At 38.8% G+C, this 21,357-nt stretch overlaps 1 protein-coding gene and 1 long non-coding RNA gene across 30 annotated transcripts in view; one reads left to right on the top strand and one right to left on the bottom strand.

The window, feature by feature from the left end:
• The window catches only part of LOC117950865, a 24,318-nt gene extending 11,026 nt beyond the window's left edge, over positions 1 to 13,292 (top strand). The window contains exons 2-3 of the long non-coding RNA XR_004657994.1: positions 8,162 to 8,167; positions 13,280 to 13,292. This is a non-coding gene — a long non-coding RNA (uncharacterized LOC117950865). The remainder of the gene's footprint in view (positions 1 to 8,161; positions 8,168 to 13,279) is intronic.
• ptprfa (protein tyrosine phosphatase receptor type Fa) overlaps positions 1 to 21,357 on the bottom strand; it is a 362,404-nt gene that overhangs the window by 267,149 nt on the left and 73,898 nt on the right. The gene's annotated exons all lie outside the window — the stretch shown is intronic.

The following is a 21,357-nucleotide window of genomic DNA, read 5'->3' as shown; positions in this document are numbered from 1 at the left end:
CAGCTAGCAAGTACGGTCTCCCCAAGAACACAAGTCCGTTCTTTGCTTACTTGGTATTGAGAAACGCCCCTTGTCTCCCTTTGTCTTGGGCCAGTTTGTATAGTTCTGTCCATGTGATAGGAGTTCTGTGCCAGATATATTTATCCTCTCATTTTGAGGGGGTCCTGGACAAGTTACCACAAAATACATTGCACATATATAAAAAAGACACAAATAACCAAACAACCATAGATTCAAAACAGACATCAGCAAAACAAAAAAAATCACGCAGAACCTACAATTAAAACATAATAAGTGACAAGGAATACTGATCATTCAGAATATAGCCAAGCTTTATTGTAAAATGTCAGCGAGATTAAGTGGTTCGGTAAAGTGAAAAGGAGTCTGAAAAATGAAATGAAGCGAATATTTACTGGTAAATTATTCTAGTCAGAAGGTGCTTTAAACATAAAAGCTTTTTTTGATATGGACTTAGAAACATTAGGTACTAATAAAAGGCTGTCAAGTACGTCTTAAATGATGAGTGGAGGAAAAAGGAACCGAAAACAGTTTTAAATAAAAAGGATAGGACAAACACACTTTGGTTTCAAATTGCAACCAATGAATTTTTCTTCTTATATATGGCAAGTCAAGAAGTTCAACCATTATGCAATGATGAGTTGTAAATGAGCAATTAAGAATAAATCTACACAGCGAGAGAGGTATTATGGTGTAATGCAGTACACAGAATCAGCATAATCCCTTATTGGCACAGTAAAGTAAATCTATAATATATATATATATATATATATATATATATATATATATATATATATATATATATATATATATATATATATATATATATATATATATGTATATATATATATATGTATATATATATATATATATATGTATATATATATATGTATATATATATGTATAAGCTATATAAATACATGTTGATTTATTAATTGATTGATTGACTGATTGATTCCTTGCTTTGTTCTAACACCGCTCTCGTCAGTCAACCTCTATCTCGCTCGACCATATGTTACCGTGCTTGGGCATTCGTGGAGGCTCCGTCAAAAACTTTGCCATTTTGACCAGGTGTGTGTAACATAAAAATAAAATAGATTTTAGATTAAAAAAATGTCCTTACTTTATAGCTGATTTACCAGCTGACTTCAATATTTGCTATATTTACGTTCTAAAACCAGCCTCTGGAGACTCTCTCTAGCTCTCTCTCTCTCTCATGGGTGGGCCAAATTCCCTTGGCGGGCAAAGCAGAGAAAGAGGAGATAATTTTGCCCCTTATGACCTCATAAGGAGCAAGATTCCAGATCGGCCCATCTGAGCTTTCATTTTCTCAATAACAGAGCAGGATACCCAGGGCTCGGTTTACACCTATGGCCATTTCTAGCCACTGGGGGACCATAGGCAGGCTGGGGGAACTCATTTCAATGTTGAAAAAAACTCATAAAGTGACATTTTCATGCCATTGGACCTTTAAGACATGAACATTGCAAGATTATGGTGCAACTTTCATTTTAAGCCAGAGACGTATCTTTGAGAATGCAGCGCACAGAAGTGAAGTGCACCTGTAGTAAGAGAAAGCACCTGGCTTAACTCTCATCTTCCAGCTATTAGTCCCCATTATCCGGAGCTAAACATGAACTAAAGGAGCACATGTGAACCACAGGGGCCTGGCCGCTGCCAGCTGGTGTTTAAGGGGCCAGGTAAATCTCTTCCCTAGTGGAGTAATACAACAAACCTCATAACGTTATGTTTAACAAGTCAATCTACTACAGATTGCTTTATTTGTATACAATATACTTCCCTCATTCTATAATGAACTCTATTCTTAATGTTACTAACTTCATAATCATGCCACTCGAAATAACATCAAACTCAGTCCAGGTCATACGTTTCAACTTCAGTTTGGTTTGAATTACAGAGGTGGAGTGATGTGGAATGACATTTGATTTTTCAAAGCTAACACCTGTACAATTTAAGTAGCTGTGTTATCCCTATGGTATGTCTTTTTAAACCCATGTAACTCCTAATATTATTTTACCATTTATATTTATTTTGTGGATTTGATATTGTTTGTAATTTTAGTTTGCACCTTTTTTCTCTCTATTTTCTTTTCAGTATTTGTTTCTTTCTATTTTAATTGGATTATGCATTGCCAGATGAAGCCCATCTGAGGTTTTTCTTCTTCTCTTCATCACATCATTTATTGATTCTAAGCATATTATTCTGTAGTATTTGAATGTGTAACCCAATAAACTAAAGTACAAAAAACTAAACTGTCAATCCGTTAACTCTCACTTCCAACACATTTACATTTGCATCAAAATACGCAATGCACTTTTCATAGATCCATGACTTCCTCTTCCTGTGTGTTTTCTTACAGTGGAGTGGCTCTGCTGTCACACCTACAGATCGTTGACTACTAAAAACATAGACCGATCTCAAAGTTGATGTTGATGAAACATTACGAATGCATGTATGAAATGAATAATCTACACACTCGTATCTGTATGCATGTAAAATATAGCCAACAAGGCCTCCAGTGTTCATATTAAAGCACAGCGTACATACAAAACAAAGATAGAGGAAATCTCACAAGCAAGCAACAGACCAACTTCCCAGGCTCATTCATAAATCACACCAACACGTCCCTGAATCACCAAGCATGAGTGAGACATTTCAAATGGACCATGCCTTGGTTCCTAAGAGGAAACCCCAAAGCATTTCAGGAGGGCAACAAGGGGGCCTAGCCTTGTTGCAACCAACCCGGTCTCACGCCAGTGGGTGAAATTGTCCCATTACGTTATTTTGATTTAACAATTTGTATTTATGTCACAATTTTCTCGTTTAGTTCTGGTACAGGTCACGATTTTTGAATGTTGAGCACGTGTGAACATGTGGTTTTTGAACCATTGCACAACTGCCATGACGCTGGGATGTTCTGGGGGACACAACAATGGGAAATGAAACGATGCAATGCACGGGTCCTCTGATAAAGTTTGCCCCCCGAAAATCCACGCAAACTACTTGCTCCTGCAATTGTTCTGTGATCACAATATAAACTTCCTATTGAAATACAGTACATTACTTCAAAATTCGTAACTAACACACAAAAATAAAAACATTCATGTGATCTGTACATGAACAGATTAAATAGCATGACCATTTCACGAACTGGAGACCCTTCTGAACCATTTGGAAACACTTCTGAACCGTTTTGAGACCTTTGGCAACAATGGCAACGTTCTCCTCCTGATTGGGTCTTTTTCTAAGACTAAGTTAATAACGTTACCATGGTGACTACCAGCAACGGCCAGAGTATACACTTTGCCTCCTGTTTATGCCCAGTATACAAGAATGTTGATGAGAAATTAGGTTTGGGCGTGAGTTAGTTTAAACAGAGATTAGTTCTTCTACTGGAACTAAATTTGTGTGCACGGAGATCGCTTTAGGCTCCAAACTCGGTTTACAAACCAAAAGCAATACAAATGTAGCCTAAGTTATATCCACATCACCGCTAAACCACAGCTTGTGGCAACTGATAATTTGTAATGCTAAAATTGTTTTGGAAGATCATATCACCCTTTCATATCAGTGTTAACGACGCAGTGTCAGAGCCACGTTGAACCCAGGTCAGGATCAGCATCGCAGAGCTTGTTCACGTGACAAAGACATGTCTATAATGGGTAGAATCCAAAAGTACAAAGACAAGTCCATCCTAATATTGTGTTTATGTACATATACCTGTTGTGTTTTGTCCAATGCTTTGGCAACATTGTTATTGAAACTTTCAGGTCCATAAAGCCCTTTGAATTTAACTGAATTGAATTTGTCCTGAAGTCTGCCTTCCATTCATCTCTCCATATATGTCCTTTCTTTTAGTCCCATTTTTACTCAGCATCAACGGGACCTGGCTCTAAATATTTCAGTGATGGGATGGTTTATGCAACTGTCATGGCAAACATGTGGTTCTGGCTGAAGGTGTGCATTACTTTCAGATATCCACAAAGTCGTGGTGTAGCCAGAGAGCATATCAGCTTTTGCCAAGCAATGGATGAGCCAACATTTTGATCCCACAACAAGAACAACAACAAGTGAGGTTGTGCGATAAATTAAGATTTTTGTTTACAGACTTGAAAGCTACACTAATACATATTTGATGATTATCGTTTAACAAATTGCTATGGTCCAAATTATTGATTCTACGCAAGCTGTAATACAGTTGTAAAATAGCTATTGCATTTTTGCTGTAATGCATTGCATTAGAATAGAACATTACACTTCAGTTATTAGACACTTTAGTCCATACACATGTATGGGGGGTTATTTATGGGGGCAATTATGCGGTTGCCAGTGTATGTGTCCCTTTCAGGAACACTTTGACACATGGAGATGGGGATCGAACCACAAAGCATGTAATAGAAGGTCAACAAACTCCACCAACTGAGCTCCATGGCTGGAACACAAAAAGCACCTGGAAGTACGGTGGCTGCTGTGAAAACCACAACTCCACTTGGTAATCTGGATCCAATGATTGGATTTGAAGCCACAATTTTTTTCCATTTCTAAACAATTCCCCCCTAAAAAAAATTAAATTTTTGTTTAATTTAATTTTCAAAACTGTTCCAAATTGGAACCAGTTGTTGATGTTGTCCAATCCTCCATCCTTCCATCTTCAGCCACTTATCTGGTTACGGGTCGCGGGTGCAGCAGCTACAGCAGGGGACCCCAAACTTCCCTTTCCCCAGCCACATCAACCACCTCTAACTGGGGGATCCCGAGGCGTTCCCAGGCCAGGTTGGATCCCTCCACCTAGTCCTGGGTCTTCCCCGAGGCCTCCTCCCAGCTGGACGTGCCTCGAAAACCTCCCTAGGGAGGCGCCCAATCCTAAGGATACCTATTTACATTGCCAGTTTTTGTTTTTAAGCATAGTCTTGAGCCTAAAGCAATCTCCGTGCACAGAAGTGTTTAAACTAACACGTCCAAACCTCGTATCTTACCAACATTCTCGTATACTGGGCATAAACAGGAGACGGCATGTATACTCCCCCTGTTGCTGGTAGTTGTCATGGTAACGTTAGTAGCTTAGTCACAGAGAACAAGACGTTAGTATCAATGAGACCCAATCAGGCGGCAAAAACATGGGTGGGTGTTACCAAAGGCCTCCGTTTGCGGCCATTGAGACTGACCTGCAGATTCCAAACCAAAACGGGTCAGAAGTGTTTCCAAATGTCTCCGGTTTAGGGTCTCATAAACGACAGGGAGGGGGAAATGTAGGAAAAAGATATTTGTTTTTAAAATTTAGCAATGCAAATGTAGCCAAAGTACCGTATGTACTGACAAAGGTATTTAAAACAATTACTTTTGGTCATTTTGCCTTTACTTCACAGTTGAGTGTAATTGTAGATAGGACACAAAAATCTAACTGGGGACATTGTGTGCTTACATGATAAGCACTACAAGGCAAAGGGGACACCCCAACAGCACAATACTTAAGTAGGAATTTAAAAAAGCTTCACTCCCACCCCTGCGGTTATCAAAAATAATGCACCCCTTCAATAAGCTCCCCTAAAATAAGCTGTAACTTGTTGTGGATTATCCCAAATGTGTTTCTTGTGGTTTCCACTGATTCCATGTGTTTACTGAACTGCAAGCACCTGGAACAAGTCCAGCCCAGTCTTTACAACTTGACTGACTGCACATCAACAAGGCTAAATTTGTGCTGAGATAGATCGCTGCGGATCCAAGGATAAGGGCAATACAATCCACTGCCTTCTGCCTCAGCACACCAGCAACACAGATAGAGCAGTGGTCAGGTTGTACTTTCTCCCGATACTCCTCCTTTCTCAAATGAAATCCAGAGCAACATGAATCCCATCAACTTCACCATCCATGCAGATGCACACAGCCGACAGCTCGAATACATTTTCAGTTTATCTGCCTTTCAGTATATACGGTGTGTTAAATCTACGTGACACCTAACAACTTTTGCTGAAATATATTCAAAATACACACACACATTCATAACAGCTTTGAATATGTCCACACAGTGTGCCTGAAAACCAACCCAGGTTGAATTACCAAAAGTCTTTCAGAAAGAGTCCAACATCTTTGACGTGTCATTAGGTGAGCTTTGACAGGAAGACAGGGAGGTGACTATGTGCTGGATTTCCACAGTCTTCCTAGATCAAAAGCATTTCTCCATACCATTACCATTGTCTGCCAACAGTGGTGTAGAGACGGCTGCAACAACCCTTTCATGTGTGCTCACCCGTCTAACAAAAACGCATCCATTCTACAGCTCAAACTGTTTAATCACCAATCAGGGGGATCCGAGTTACATCCTGGCTTGGTTACTTCTGACACTGCTGCACTGCAGCATTTTGCATCTGTGCTAGGACTTGTCCCAAACTGAAATAAGGTAGAAAATAGAAACTTGTTTATTCTCTTTTCTTTTTTTTCAAAAGCTAATTGAAAAACCTTCTGGACATGAAGGTTAACAACGTAAATCAAAATAGTACAGTTATGATGTCCCTGAATTTTTACCCGAGAAAATAACCACAGAAAATAATACACATATATACACACACACACACAGACACAAAAGTATGCAGAAAGACATGTACGAAGTTTTATATAATTCCATCTTTGCTTTAAATTAGCACTCAGAGAAAAATCTTGTCCTCTTGTTTTTCCTCCTAGCATGACAGTTAATGCTTCTGTAATGCATGAGCTGTAGTCCGGTTAAAAGGTGTAGTTGTTAAAGGTAGGTTTATGTATTATTAAAATTTGTATATATCCCTTAGTTTTTGGTTGTTTTAGCATTGTTTTCTTTAACGCTCATGTTGTCCTTGGGTCAAATTGAACCGCAATGTTCTTTTTAACGACCCAGTTGTAATTCCCCAAAATAACTGATTCCCGGCAACGCTCTTTGGCAAGTTCAACTCGCTACTTTCATTAATTTTGGAGTGTCTTGTTCAATTTTATAGCATTTGAAAACAAATTGAAGTGGTTTTGAAATAGTATTGAGTACAAGTTGACATATTCCAGTCTGTAATTATCCATCAACATAGTGTACATTCCTTTAATTTTAGTCGACATAATTCCTAATTTCTGCTTTTCTAACTCAAACATCAGGTGTAATTTCCTATGAATGAGGTTCATTGACCATAAATTCCATAAATACCTGTAAAACTAGAGTTAATAAGTTAGTGTTACGTAGTGTTAAACGTCAAACAGAGTGAGAAACATTGAAAAAAAGAGTCAAGAGTGTTGAAAAAAGGGACAAAACGTAGGAAAAAGTTAAAAACATCAATAAAAAGCGTCAACAAAAGTGTTGATTTTCAATATTGACGAGAAGACAACACAAGGGTTAAAAACCAGACTGTAATATGATACTTAAATGCCTTGAATGGGTTTAGTTTGTTGATGGATAATATTGCATGCAATTTAAGGAATAATAGACATGTAGCGTTTTAAAAAAAGGAACCAACTCTCTTTTGTGTCTCGCATTGTCAGACCTTCTTTCACAGTGCTGCGGAGAAAGGTCCTTTACATGAGTATTTGACTGATCTATGGGTATTTCATTGTCTTCTCTGCTTTTTTTCGAGCTCAATGACAGAAGTTTTGTGAAGAATGAAAAATGTAAGTGTAACCCTCATGTTGTCCTCCGGTCAAATTTGACTCAAAAATGGGCCTTCCAAATAATCACTGAAAATGTCAGCAATAGAAATATCAAATAACTTTGAAAAACAACCAAAAAGCACCCACAACATTGAAAAAGTGACCAAAAAAAGCACTGATAGTGTTGAAAAAAAACTGTAATTGTACACTGACAAAGACTGTGAGCATGATCATTGACAAGAAGCCAGAGGAAAACCTACTGTGGCCTACTGTGAGATGAGGCAATAACAGCAAAGTCTCAATGCTCGGTAGTCTGGGTTAGGAAGTAACTCGTGGGGGAACAGGCTGAGACATCCCAAAGAATTCAGAATGATATGGTACGATAGCAGAGAGACGATACACTGCTGCTGAGTGATTTCAAATTCCAGACAACCATTAGCAGAAATATTTGTTGTGAGAGGGGAGCCTGGAAGGTAGCATTGCTTTCATATTCCTGACAATTCATTATGAACACTGGCAGGAGTGCTGAGTTAGGGTACACACTGTACAGCATATGTTTCCATGTGGGGATTATGGGAACGCATGCTGTACAGTGTGTCAGAAAATAGCAAATCCAAAGGATTCTACTTATTAAATAGAGACATTTATGACACCTTTTAGGGCTGCAATAAACTGATTAAATTGTGGATTCATCTGTTGATGATTTTTTGCTATTTAATAATTGTTTAGTCCAGGGCTGTAGTACTCGAGTCCGGTATTGGACTCAAAACCGTTTTTCTATGGTCTCAGACTTGTCTGGGACTCGCTAGTATTTGGACTTGGACTCGTCTTGGTCTCAGCCACTGGTCTTGCCCAATATGGCTTTTGGTCTTGACCGAGGCCAGGTGTCTTTATTATGTTGATAATAATATTGGAGGGAAAGAGATACCCAAAATGATTGTCTTGATACTGTCCTGGACTCGGTCTTGACTCGGACTCAAACCTTTCTGGACTCGGTCTTGTCTTGGACATGAACCTATTTGGACTCGGTCTTGACTTGGACTCGACTAGTCTTGGTCTTGCACTTGTCTTGGACTCGACTAAGGTGGTCTTGACTACAGTCCTGGTTTAGTCAATATAGTCTACAAACATAGAAATAGCCATCACAATTTGACAATGCCCAAGGGGATGTCTTCGAATTTTACATAGATGTAATTCATGTAATTATAGTATTCATGTAAATCCCTGATTTAACTTGAATGCTTGATGATACACTGTATCAGTGTTCATCATTGTTTATGGGTACATTACTGTAGCGGCCCAAAAATAGACTTGTAAAACAGGCCACCGTAATGTATATGTAAAAGGTAATGTTCCAACAACAAAAAGAAAATTATATTATAGTACTGTAGCTGTACATAACATAATGACTAAGTGCAGATGTGACCTTTTCGAATGATTGTGCTTGTTTGACAGTTGCAGTGATCTACACTTTAGTGACATTTACTGCAGCTTCTACGTACACACACAAGATTGTGATGTTACTACCAACTACCAACGGCAATTCCAATGAAGCACACAAAGAGAGAGATGGGTGTTGTGTGCAACAGCCACAGAGGCACTCCTGCAGCTACAGAGTGTGAAAGGTTGAGTGTAACAGTATATGTGTGAGATAATGTGACTACATTATCTTCATGTACTGTATGTGCTAACTGCTTTACAAGTCTCCAGACTCCTGAATGTCTGGGCTATAAAAAAGAAGCCAATAAATGCTGTGCATTCTTTGAGCTCTGAGGGCCAATATATTGATTACTGGGTGTGTGGAATGCTACAGTCGGCTCATCTCATTTAGCCATCCATCAGGTTTTTGACAATTCCATAAATAAAGGTTGTATGGGAAATTGCGCACTAACACGCTATTTAGTAGCTAAATCCGTATGTTAGATTTTTTTATTATGTATGAAAACAATTGCATTCCAGTGAAATATTAAAGTATGCAAACACTGGACATTATGCTAGCAAAAGTACCCCACAATGCAATGTGGTAGTACGTTCGAAACAGCCAGACAGACAGAAACCAAAGACCTCTGTAACTTTAAATCACTTTAATTTATATTTCTACTAGGGCAGTCAGCATTAAGATGTTAATCATGATGAGATTAAAGACATTAGACAAGAGAGCATAACGCGTTATAACTGTTCATCATGTTAACCGCGTGCACCAAAGATTCTTTATTTTACACCGTGCTGTTACCAAACTTTGCTACGAAGAATTACTATACTCTAGAATCTTTGGCTGCTACATTTTGACCCTTTGAGGCACATTTACTTGTTGTCAAGCTGCCACAGACACTTCCTACCTCCTGCAGCAGCCATGGAGATGAGCAACACTTTTATATAGACCTTAGTGGTCCCCTAATACTGTATCTAAAGTCTTTTTTATGGCACCTTGCTCGTTTGAAAGCCATGATGTCTCTTTATCTTGGGTGGGCCAAATTTTCTGGGCGGGCAAAGCAGAGAAAGGGGAGGTAACGTCTCCCCTTATGACCTCATAAGGAGCAAGATTCCAGACCGGCCTATCTGAGCTTTCATTTTTTCAAAGACAGAGCAAGATACCCAGGGCTTGGTTTACACCTATCACCATTTCTAGCGACTGGGGGGCCATAGGCAGGCTGGGAACGCATATTAATGTTAAAAAACCTCATAAAGGGAAATTTTCATGCCGTGGGACCTTTAAAAAAAACTCCCAGTCGGCTCCGTCAACAAGTTAAAAGCAATATGCATCTTGTGTGAAATGAAAGTAAAATCAGTGAAGCACTTCAAGTTTAAGCTACCATCTATGAGCTAAGCATGCAGCTAGTACAGCTAATCAGGTTGATGCTAGCGACCTCGGGCAGAGCATTATTTTGGAGTCGCCACATACCTGTGGACAAAACCAAATTGAAAAAATTAACTGAAGTGCTTGCGAAGTTGCTGGCAACTAACTGGAGACCATCTTGACATCTTGTGCATGCACTTTTGCGTACATTTTTTAAAAGCAAGCTTAAGGCGAGCTATAACTCTGAAGACATTGATTGTGTTACGTCAGTCCCGTTGTACATTGTACTTTGTAGTTTATATGATCAAGTTCATAAATTAACTTTCTTTGCATTCATTTGATTCCCAATCAAGATACACTAGTAAGAATGTCTAGTTATTCACCTTTTCCACTAATTTAAGCATTATCTGGCAATGGTGCTAAAGTGGGGGACGTCATGGGTTACCATGGTTACGCATCTCCAACAGCAAAGAGGCTCTCAGGAAGTGAGGTTGAAAATTCCAGCTTAGTAGGTCCGAATAGATCCAGACTACTTTTAATTTCCACAAATTATGTTGAACGATATCATCCATATTGAGTCTGTTGTGCAGAGTGTGCGATTTCGAACACATGGAGACTCCCTCTGATTCAGCAATAAGACCCGGGATGGACAGCTGACAGTGAAAGTTGTGTTTTTGTTCCAAATAAACTGATATTGGTATTTAATGACGAGACATTTTTTCCGATACCCGTTAGTTTAGATTGTTGCCTGAAAAGTAATGATGGTAATGGTAATGGTGAACGATAACTGCAGTAGCATCGGAAACAATAAAGAACACCCATGAAAGTTAATTAAAGGAGACATATCATGCTCATTTTTAGGTTCATACCTGTATTTTGTATTTTGCAACATTGTTGAGATGATTACTGTTTTTCTCATACTGCCCACGGCTGCTGCACCTTTGTTCCCTCTCTGTCTGAGATGCTCTGTTAAAATGCCTCTCTCTTAAAAAAGCCCAGTCTGCTCTGATTGGTCAGCGTTTTAGGGTTTCCGCATCCGTGCTCCGCTCTCGCTGTGTCTGTACCGTCCGTTACTGACTGTAACAGAGTAATGCAGCACTTTCTACTGTGAAAAATCGCAGATCAAAGAAGGGCTTGACAGGTTTCCTTAGGAACGTGCGACGTGCAACAGGGACCTTGTAAAGAAATCCGGCACGAGTTGATGTCAGCATCAGCCGAGAGTAGAAAAAAAGAGGATGGAACTGAAGTGTTCAAGACAGCATGACATGTGAGGGTTTTGGCTCAAAGGGATTTATTTCACATATGTTTACCCTATTATTTGAAGCTTTGGTCACGTTTAAGGGGCGGCTGTGGCTCAGTGGTAGAGCGGTTCCCTGGCCCTACAGTCCCATGTCGAAGTGTCCTTGGGCAAGACACTGAACCCCGAGTCGCCCCTGATGCTGCGCCATCGGAGTGTGAATGTGTGTGAGTGTGTATCTGATGAGCAGGTGGCACCTTGTATGGCAGCCTCGGCCACAGTGTGTGAATGTGTGTGAATGGTTCCTGTACTGTGTAAGAGCGAGTAGTCGTTAAGACTAGAAAAGCTCTATATAAAATACAGCACATTTAATGTGAACCCCTGATATTGTAACATTATAGATGTGACAGAAAATTCAGAAAAGCATGAAAGTTCTCCTTCAAAAAAACGTTTTAACTTGACATTGTTTAAAGCTTTGTTCCATCCATCCATTCTGATTCTGAATAAGAGATAGGCTTGATTACCCAAAGCTTTTGGATTTTTCTTTCTATTGACAGGAATGGCAATTAGCTGCAGATGCAGAATACTTTACACAAAGTGCCGTTGGACTGCTATTGTACTCTTTCCGTAATTATGCTTAAACCATCATTGGCAAATCACAGCAATGGGTTTCATTTGGGTTAATGTACATTCAATTCAATCAGCTCTGAAGGGGAAATGATGTGTTCAGTCTCAGAAAAGACAAATAAAAAGAAAGACTGAAAGGAAGATCAGCAAGTGAATTGTCTCGGTTGAAACGGTTGAGATTAGGGAGAATTCAGAACGAAGCTCACAGCGAGTTGACAGAGAAAAGGAATAAATGTTTAGTGGTTGCCTGCACTTCCCAACTCTTTCTTTGGATGCTTATTCCACTCTCATGGCAGTAAATTGAAGATAAAAAAGCCCTAAAAATAGCTATCTATTTGGTTGTGAATCCATTGGTGGTGTTGCCAGTACAATTATCATAGGCTGTATTTTTTTAACCTTCGTGTTGTCCTCGGGTCAAATTGACCCGTTTTTCTATATCAATGTTCTTTTTGACTACCTAATTGTAATTACCCATAATCACATGACTCTTTGGCATGTACAAATCTCTACTTTCATTAATTTAGTAGTGTCTTATTCAATTGTATAGCATTTGAAAAACAAATTGAAGTGGTTTGGAAATAGTATTGAGTAAAATTTGACATATTCCAGTCTGTGATTATCCATCAACATACAACATTTCTTTAATTTTAGTCTAAATAATTCCTAATTTCTGCTTTTCTAACTCAAACATTAGGTATAATTTCCTATAAATGAGGTTTATTGACCATAAATTCCAAAAATAACTGTAAAACTAATAAGTTGTTGTTACGTAGTTTTGAAAATGTCAAATAATAAGGGTTGATTTTGACGGGAAGACAACACTCACAAGGGTTAAATCAACTAAATCAAGGTGAGAATGTCCACTTTTGAAAGCAACATTATGGAACTATTTCATCCAAAGTAACAGCTTTAAAATCACCAAAACCAGCCAACACAGGAACTATCCAGCTCCAGTTGTATTTCACTGTTTGGACCAGCAGATATATTATTGCATAATATTTCTTTTATTTAATTACAACTAAGACGGTCTGAAGCTAGATTGACTGTAATCGTTACTGTAAAGTAACTAATCCACTAAAACTACAGATTGAAGGTGGTTTCTCTAAAACTTCGTTATCAGATCTGCTTCAACGGTGTTGGGTCTCACATTGGAATCTTGCAATCTAATTGACCTTAGCCTGGATCGCTCAGCCGGATCCACTGAGTTGACACAAACAACAAAAGAGAAGACAACAGATACACAATCACAGAGACAAAAAGAGAGATTGAAGAAAGAGCAGTGGCTGAATGGGTTTATTGTGCACTGGTGATGAGCTCCACTCTTCAACCGATAAAGGAGTATTCAGCAGTTGTGTTGACGTCTAAATCCCCAAAGCTTTAGTGCACTCTTAAAAGCTTTCCTTTATTTTGTCTTCGTTGGCCCTTTCTCACTTTGAGTCCGAAGTCCGCAGAGATAAGGGCAGCAGTCATTCAGACAAGACGGAGGGGGGAGGAGCTGCTGTAGGTGTCCAGGGTGGGGGTTCGTACCGAGCTGCTGACACCACTAGCCCGAAATGAGCAAAGCTGAAAGCTGCGAGTGCACTGAGCTGTGTCCTTTAAGCCAGTTACACACCGGCAATTGATCAGCTAATCATTAACTTTCTATAAGAAGTAGATAAAGGAGGACAAAGCATGACACGTAACGTATGAATAAGGTCCAAAACAAAATATGCAACACATCCTGCTATATGTTACTGGTATCACATGAACATGATGGTATCAGAACAGTTAAAGGGTAACTTCTTTTTTTTTCAACCTTGACCCTATATTCCTTTTTTTTGTGTCAAAGTGACTGATGGGATCAACAATCTTTGGCAGTGTTAAGCCAGATTGCTGCAGTCGGCAGTGACGAAACATGCTACAGTGTAAGTTCATAGGGCAATCGTGCAGCTTGGTTTTGTTAAAAAATGTGCTAATTTTGCCACTGACAGGCTAACAATAATAATCTACGTGTCTCATAACATTATGTAAAGGATTTCTAAGAAGGTCCTTTTGTTAAAGAGTAACATCCTTGTTTCAAACCTAAAAATATCTGCTAAATTCCATTCAATAAAGCCACCAGACTCCATGTAAAAAACAGTACATTATCAGTAAACATTTATTCATTCAAAGTAAACAGAAACAAAATGAAACTTTAAAAAACCTTTTTGGGTTCTTATTCCACTTTTCCAACACATTTTTGGTTGATATAAACACATTGTTTACTGATTTACATGTGAAAATATGTTAGCTCTATACACACTAAAAGTGTTTTTTTTTTTTAATGGAGTCTGGTGGGTTTAGTGCTTCAGCGCTGTAAAGCGGTTATAAATAAGTCTATCTCTGTAGGGATCCTTTCCATAATGTTGTCAGACACTTAGAATAATAATCTGAGCCTGTCAGTGGCGGAAAAAAACACCGTTAGTGGACCAAATTGATGATGCACATTTGCCACATAGGGTTACTTTGCGGCCCTGTCAATGGCTGCCTGTTACAACGTTCACGCATTATATATTAGGGACAACAATCTTTGAAATTAGTCATTCAATTCTACAATCCCCTTTCTCTTTGAGTACTGCACTGTGTGAAATAGATCCACATCTAAGTCCTTCAATTCCATCCGCAGAAATAAAAGCTAGACAATAGACAGAAAGCCGTCCTAAACTTCAGCTGAAGGCAATGCAATGTCATCTGACAATGCATTGCGGTGGCTAGTCAAAATGCACACATTTCTAAAAGATTACTGGGGATTACCAGGACCAAAGATGAAATTTAGCGCTTTCCGGAGATGTTAAATCTAATAATGGCCAAATGAAGCCCCCATGAAGCTTTGTGAATCTTTAATTTTATCTTCTGAGCCCCCTAGATGGTGCTCTCTTTTCAACAAAGACCTGAAAGCACACTGAGTTGCCATTCCTTCAGCCTTTTTTCCTTTAAACCAATAGCGTCATCTAGTGGGCTCAGAAAATAGATAAAATGGTTTAAGAAGCTTCATTTGGTCACCAATAGTAAAATCCTGTTATTTAAATAAGTCCTCTAACAATTTATTTTGCCAACTACATAATTTACAGTTAATTATTAATTGAGTAATCTGAAAATCACGCCCACCTTTCATTGCGTCCATTCATTTATGTACAGTATATGTTCATTTAGTAGTGTCCTATGAGTCAGCTAACAGCCAGTAAGTGATGATAAAATAAATAATAAAGCTGCATCAGGTTGCGTGAGAAATTTAGCACTACCAGTTGATTGGGGTTGGGTACTGTATGAGCCAGATTCAGGTCTGTTTCAGATTTGTGCAAAGCTCTTGGGTAATCTATCCAAGAAGGAAATATATTTACCCAATGGATGGCAATGAAGTATATCAATGGATAAACGTAACTGATCTGCATCTGAAATGCCAACAAGATGGAGAGAGAGTAAAGCATCGGTACGGTCTTTGGAACCCGGTGCAGTGATTTACACTAAATAAGAGTGCGGCCACTGTGAGCTGTTAAATGAGACGTAGTGTAAGAAGGGATATGAGCCTACAGTCGATACCTAGCCTATCTCCTGTCATGGCTCTTCCTGCAGCCCCACAATGCTCCTCTGCAGACACTGATTAGTCCCTCACATCACTCTGTGGAGACTGAGAGATACAATCCAGGCTATTTGTCGAAGAGGTTATTCACTTACTGACGGCCATGACAGCTGGCAGGTAGAAAGACTGGCTGGCAGCCGCAGCAAATAGATGAGAAGCAACCTTCATAGAGCTTTGATACATTAATGCAGTGAGACGAAGCAGTGTGCTCATCAATCACCAATCATTTTATTAATCAGTCTGATATCCAACGCCCTAATCAATTATAGTAAAAGAAAACTCCATATTCATAGGGCTTTACTGTGATTATGCAACAATGGGATCAACACAGACTTCTATGACATATACATGATGATTTTGTCATCAAGTCATAGCCATGTGTGTAACAATGTTACTCATTTTACGTACACTAATGAAACAGCCTCTTCTTTAAATCTGCACTAATAACCTCAAATATCGATTAAGTATTAGAACTCCCAAATACTCAACACAACACATGCACACAGGCCCATCGGACCAGAAGCGTTGATCTTGACATTTTACTTAAACTTGTATTAGACACATTTTAGTGCTCTGGTAATTGTTCAATCTAGACTGGTCGGATACAGAGATATGTCCTGCCTACACACATATAAGAAACAGCTAAAGCCACTGTCATGCCGCTTAAAATGTGTCTTCTACTTTGTTTCAGCTGTTTAGAGTGGTTTGTTCATCTTTGTAACCATAGTAACATAGTACCAGTGCATGTTTGGGAGTAAAATTGCCATGCGGTAATCAGCTATAGGAATGTGTGAGCTCTACCGGTCGTCTGTTTTTGAGTGGAACGCTTCTCCTTCTCCTTTTTTGACAAGACAACGTCTGTGAGTATTTCTCAATAACATTAGGTTACTGCTCATCGTTAGTTTTGTAACCATATTGAGGCAGCTAAGAAGCTAATTTGTTTGTGCTATGCTAAGTTAGCTTATGTTTCTTGCTTCTAGTTGTTTTTACTAGCTTGATTGTGTTTATCATATAGGCTACACTGCCATGTAAGCTAAGCGGTGCTATTCACACTGATATTGTGCATTTGGGTTTGATTTATAATATAGACTTCTCATTGTATTGTATTGCAGTTAAACAAAATTCCCAGATTCATGGAAATGAAGCAGCTATGAGGGTTTAAGCTGAATGGAAAATAGCCCATGACAGTAACATTAACTGAATGTTATTTAGCATTAGCTTACCTGTAATACATGTTGGGCTGCATATTTTGAGATTTGTTCACTTTGTTGTTTTGCATTGAAAGAGTATGTAGTTTGTGTTCATTGAACTTTCACATTATTGATTAGTTTTTATGTGTTTAGATGGTTAACAGAAGTGACAGGCAATTGAAGGGTCGTAAAGCATTTTCTGTAGTCTCTTAGCCCATTTAATGGCGCTCTCTGTTCAATAAAGAGTTAAGAGCACACTGAGTTGCCATTCCTTCAGTATTTTACTTTATACCAAGAAAATAGATAAGAAGTTTCAGGAAGCTTCTTCTACAGAAAACATCAATTCTGTTGTCATTCCACATGAAAGCTAAAGGAGGTAACTGAAAGTAAAGTTAATGTTATTAGCTAATGTGATATGTAACGTTAACATTTCCTTAGCTTTTTATTATTTGATTTGCATATCATGCTTTTCTTCTTTTGCCATTTTCATGGTTGCAATTTGACTTTATGAATCTGCTAGTAAGCTGGCAGAGAGAGGACATTAATTGTCATGCATTGTAATCATAGTTGACAAAAATAGCATTGGGGCTGTGAGACAAATTTTATGATTGATGATAAAAGCAAAAAAATTAATAGGAAGACGAAGAATAAACCTGAAATATTATGCTGACAAAGCAAGCCAAGAGGTCGACTGACTCAGTGTGAGATGGTCCCCATCAAAGTTCAACCAAGTAAGAACATGTCGTGCTGAGAAAAATTTGGACGAACAAACACGGCTATGTTTTTTCAGTACAACATGAGTCAATTTCCTGCGTATCTGGAGGATGGAAAGAGATGGCTGGGGTGAATAATTTATGTCCTTCTAAAAGCTATCTCTCAGCCAATTACTGCCAGAGCAGCCCAATTTCCTCGAGGGCCAGTGTGCTGTCAACCCAAAACCTCTGCATTCCTAGACCTTTGTGTAACACTGCACAGTGACATGGCCACCAACAATGTATGGAAACAGTGGTGGGGCCTGGGGCCTTACAGGGCCAGTCATCCAAATGTGAATTATGGGCTTCATATCACATATAGTACATGTTTTTAAGCTAAAAGGTTTTCAACCCTTGGTTTATTGTTGATTATCACTCAGCAGCATTCTGTGATACAGGCTGTGTTAAAGGTGGGCAAGGTAATATATGTTATATAAGTCTTAATGAAATAAGGAAATTGAGCCTTTGTTTGTGTGTGAGAAGAGGGATTACAGTTTAAGCAAAAAGTGTTTTGGCTAATTAGTTAGATGCCAATGTTTGTACATTGAAAGGATAATATGCGTGATCCATAAATATTAACCTGTCGAATAAAGACATTTGAGTCAGTAAGAGACACTATGCAGTTACATTTGGCTAAAATAGCTTGAGTTCTTACCACGCCCTACAGTACGCTGCAAAATAAAAAAGTCACACAATTATAACATTACAAACTAACTAACTCCGGATAGAACTAGAGAGATATAGAGCGTATGGAAATGTTAAAAAAATGTTAAAGGTCCCATGGCATTAAAATTTCACTTTATGAGTTTTTTTAAAACTAGAAATGGCGATAAATTTAAACCGAGCCCTGGGTTTCCTGCTTTGCCTTTGAAAAAATGAAAGCTCAGATGGGCCGATCTGGAATCTTCCCCTCATGAGGTCATAAGGTAAAAGTCTACTTCCCCTTTCTCTGATTTGCCCACCCCGAGGATTTGGCGTACCCATGAGAGAGAGAGAGAGACATCATGGCTTTCAAACGGGCAAATTGGCAGTTGGTCAAGGCCACACCCACCTTCCCCCCCACCCCATAAAAAACTACAGACTCAGAAATGGCACATACTAAGGAAAGCTCATTGTGTGACTGGCTCTAGTGGCTGTAATTCTGCACCAAGGCTGAATTTTGGGAAAGACACTTGAGAAACAGTTTTAGGGGACTACTAAGGTCTATATAAAAGAGACTTGAGCGCAGCACCAGGGGCAACTCGGGGTTCAGTGTCTTGCCCAAAGACACTTCGACAATGACTGCAGGGGCGGGGATCGAACCACCAACCTTCCGATTGGCAGGCAACCGCTCTACCACTGAGCAACAGCCGCCCCGTAATAGAGACTTCATACACAGTAATAGGGAACCACTAAGGTATATATAAAAGAGACTTCAGAGAAAGTATTAGGGGACCACTAAGGTCTATATAAAAGCATCTAAAGAGCACCATGACATGGGACCTTTAAATCATGTTTATACTGTAAGTAATTCTCATAGAAATAGAAAAAATGTGGAGTATGAAGCAGATAAAATAATATTAAGATGTTAAAGAGGGCCCAGTGTCTCCAGGATCCCAAACACAGCATCAGTGTTACACATAACATACAATGCAGCCATTGTTTAAAATTCGGCCCCCATGTGCAGATTTGAGTCCAATGTGGGTCTTCCTCTTTAAGTGACTAACCTCGGTGTGTGGACCATGTCACCGTGACACTGCGCTGACACAAAATGAACTGGGTAGACAAAACTGAACTTCAGTTGAATTGCGGAGATATGTGAAATCAGCAAACTTGTTTTATTCCTGTTGTCATTTTCAGCTAACTGTAAAGTTTAAAGATGTATAGTTGGAGATATAAAGTTAGACATGGAGGTTCATTGTTCGGACTAACTGTTAGTTTGGGTGGTGTCGTGTACAGTACTTTAGTCTCTGGCCCAAAAGGAACATTAACTCTCTAAGCCAACCAGAGGTGGAAAATAACAAATTGCATTTACTCACGTTACTGTAATTAAGTAGTTTTTGTGTAAAATCTAGGGGACAAACAATGATTCAGTTTGTATTTCATAATAAGACTTAAAATGTTCTGAGTTGGGGCCAAATATTTTAGTCTTAGTTTTAGTAATGACCAAATGCAGCTATTTTATTTCACATTGCACTACTGTGCTCTGTGTATCCATGGATACAAGAAACATAGCTGTAACCAAAGAAACAACACAAAGCAGTTTTTAGCTCCGAGCTGTTGATACTCAAGTTCCCTGAGAAGTGTGAAGTACTCTTGAAGATGTATTACATGTATCTCAGTGTCTGGAAAAATAAATGAAATACTTGAAGTCGTTATGTGACCAAGTACTATGATGTTATTGGAAGAGCACTGTCCAGTATTTACAGCTTTAAATCCTGCCATTAGACGGCACATTTCCCAAAATCTACAGAAGCAATTAGCATTATCTCCATTTAACCAACAATTTATCCAAAACAATACATGTTGTTGTTTTTATAGCAGATGATAATCTAAAAATGAAATGAAATAAAGCAAAAAGAAAGCCTTTTACTAACACTGATAGCTTTGAATTACTATTAGAAAGGGTAAAATCTAAATGTTGCTCTACCAGAAAAGCTGCTGAATACATTTGCTCTGAAATGACTCTCTATTTTCTGTAATGATGGTGCAATTAGACAGCAACAATAAAGAATATTATAGCAAATGACAAGTCAGTGAGCAACCATTAATGCATGGGCGTGGTGTTGTCTCTATTTGCTGTCAATGTCTAAATTCTCTGAAGTCTTAATGACAGGCTCTGCATTCCAATGCATGTAACGTGCTCTATCAACAAGTCTCCTCACACGTCACCACATTGTGTTCCAGTCAATGGTTTCACCATAGCAAAGGCCACAGACAAAGCTTTTTTTTATAAGGAGACACTTCCTGACCCAACAGCTGCCTTCATAAACACTGTTAAATATGAACGCGGCCGATCAGTCATGGCTCCAAGCTGCATGGACAGAGAGTCACATTCCCTCACGCCTTCACTATGGCGACAGGAGACCTTCCCCCGCAGGGCTGCAGAGGAAGGTCTGGCTAGTCCACACAGCATCCTGGCTCTGGTTTATTGGTGGTTCTTTAACCATCGCGTTGTCTTCCCAACAAAATTGAAAATCACATGACACGACATGACACTTTTTATCAACGTTATTACATTTTTCTTACGTTTTTGTCCCTTTTTTCAACACTTTTGAAGCTGTCAATTTTTTACATTTTCAACACTACGTAACACTAACTTATTAACTTTAGTTTTAAAGTTATTTTTGGAATTTATGGTCAGTAAACTTCATTTACAGGAGTTATACCCAATGTTTGAGTTAGAAAAGCAGAAATTAGGAATTATTTAGACTAAAATTAAAGGAATGTACAGTATGTTGATAGTAAGTAAGTAAGTAAGTAAGCTTTATTTATATAGCACCTTTCACAGACAAGGAGGGTCACAAAGTGCTTTACAG

This window comes from Etheostoma cragini, chromosome 9, assembly GCF_013103735.1.
Source record: "Etheostoma cragini isolate CJK2018 chromosome 9, CSU_Ecrag_1.0, whole genome shotgun sequence".
NCBI lineage: Eukaryota > Metazoa > Chordata > Actinopteri > Perciformes > Percidae > Etheostoma > Etheostoma cragini.
Note: the sequence above shows the minus strand (reverse complement) of the source record. Positions and strands in the feature narration are given on the sequence as shown.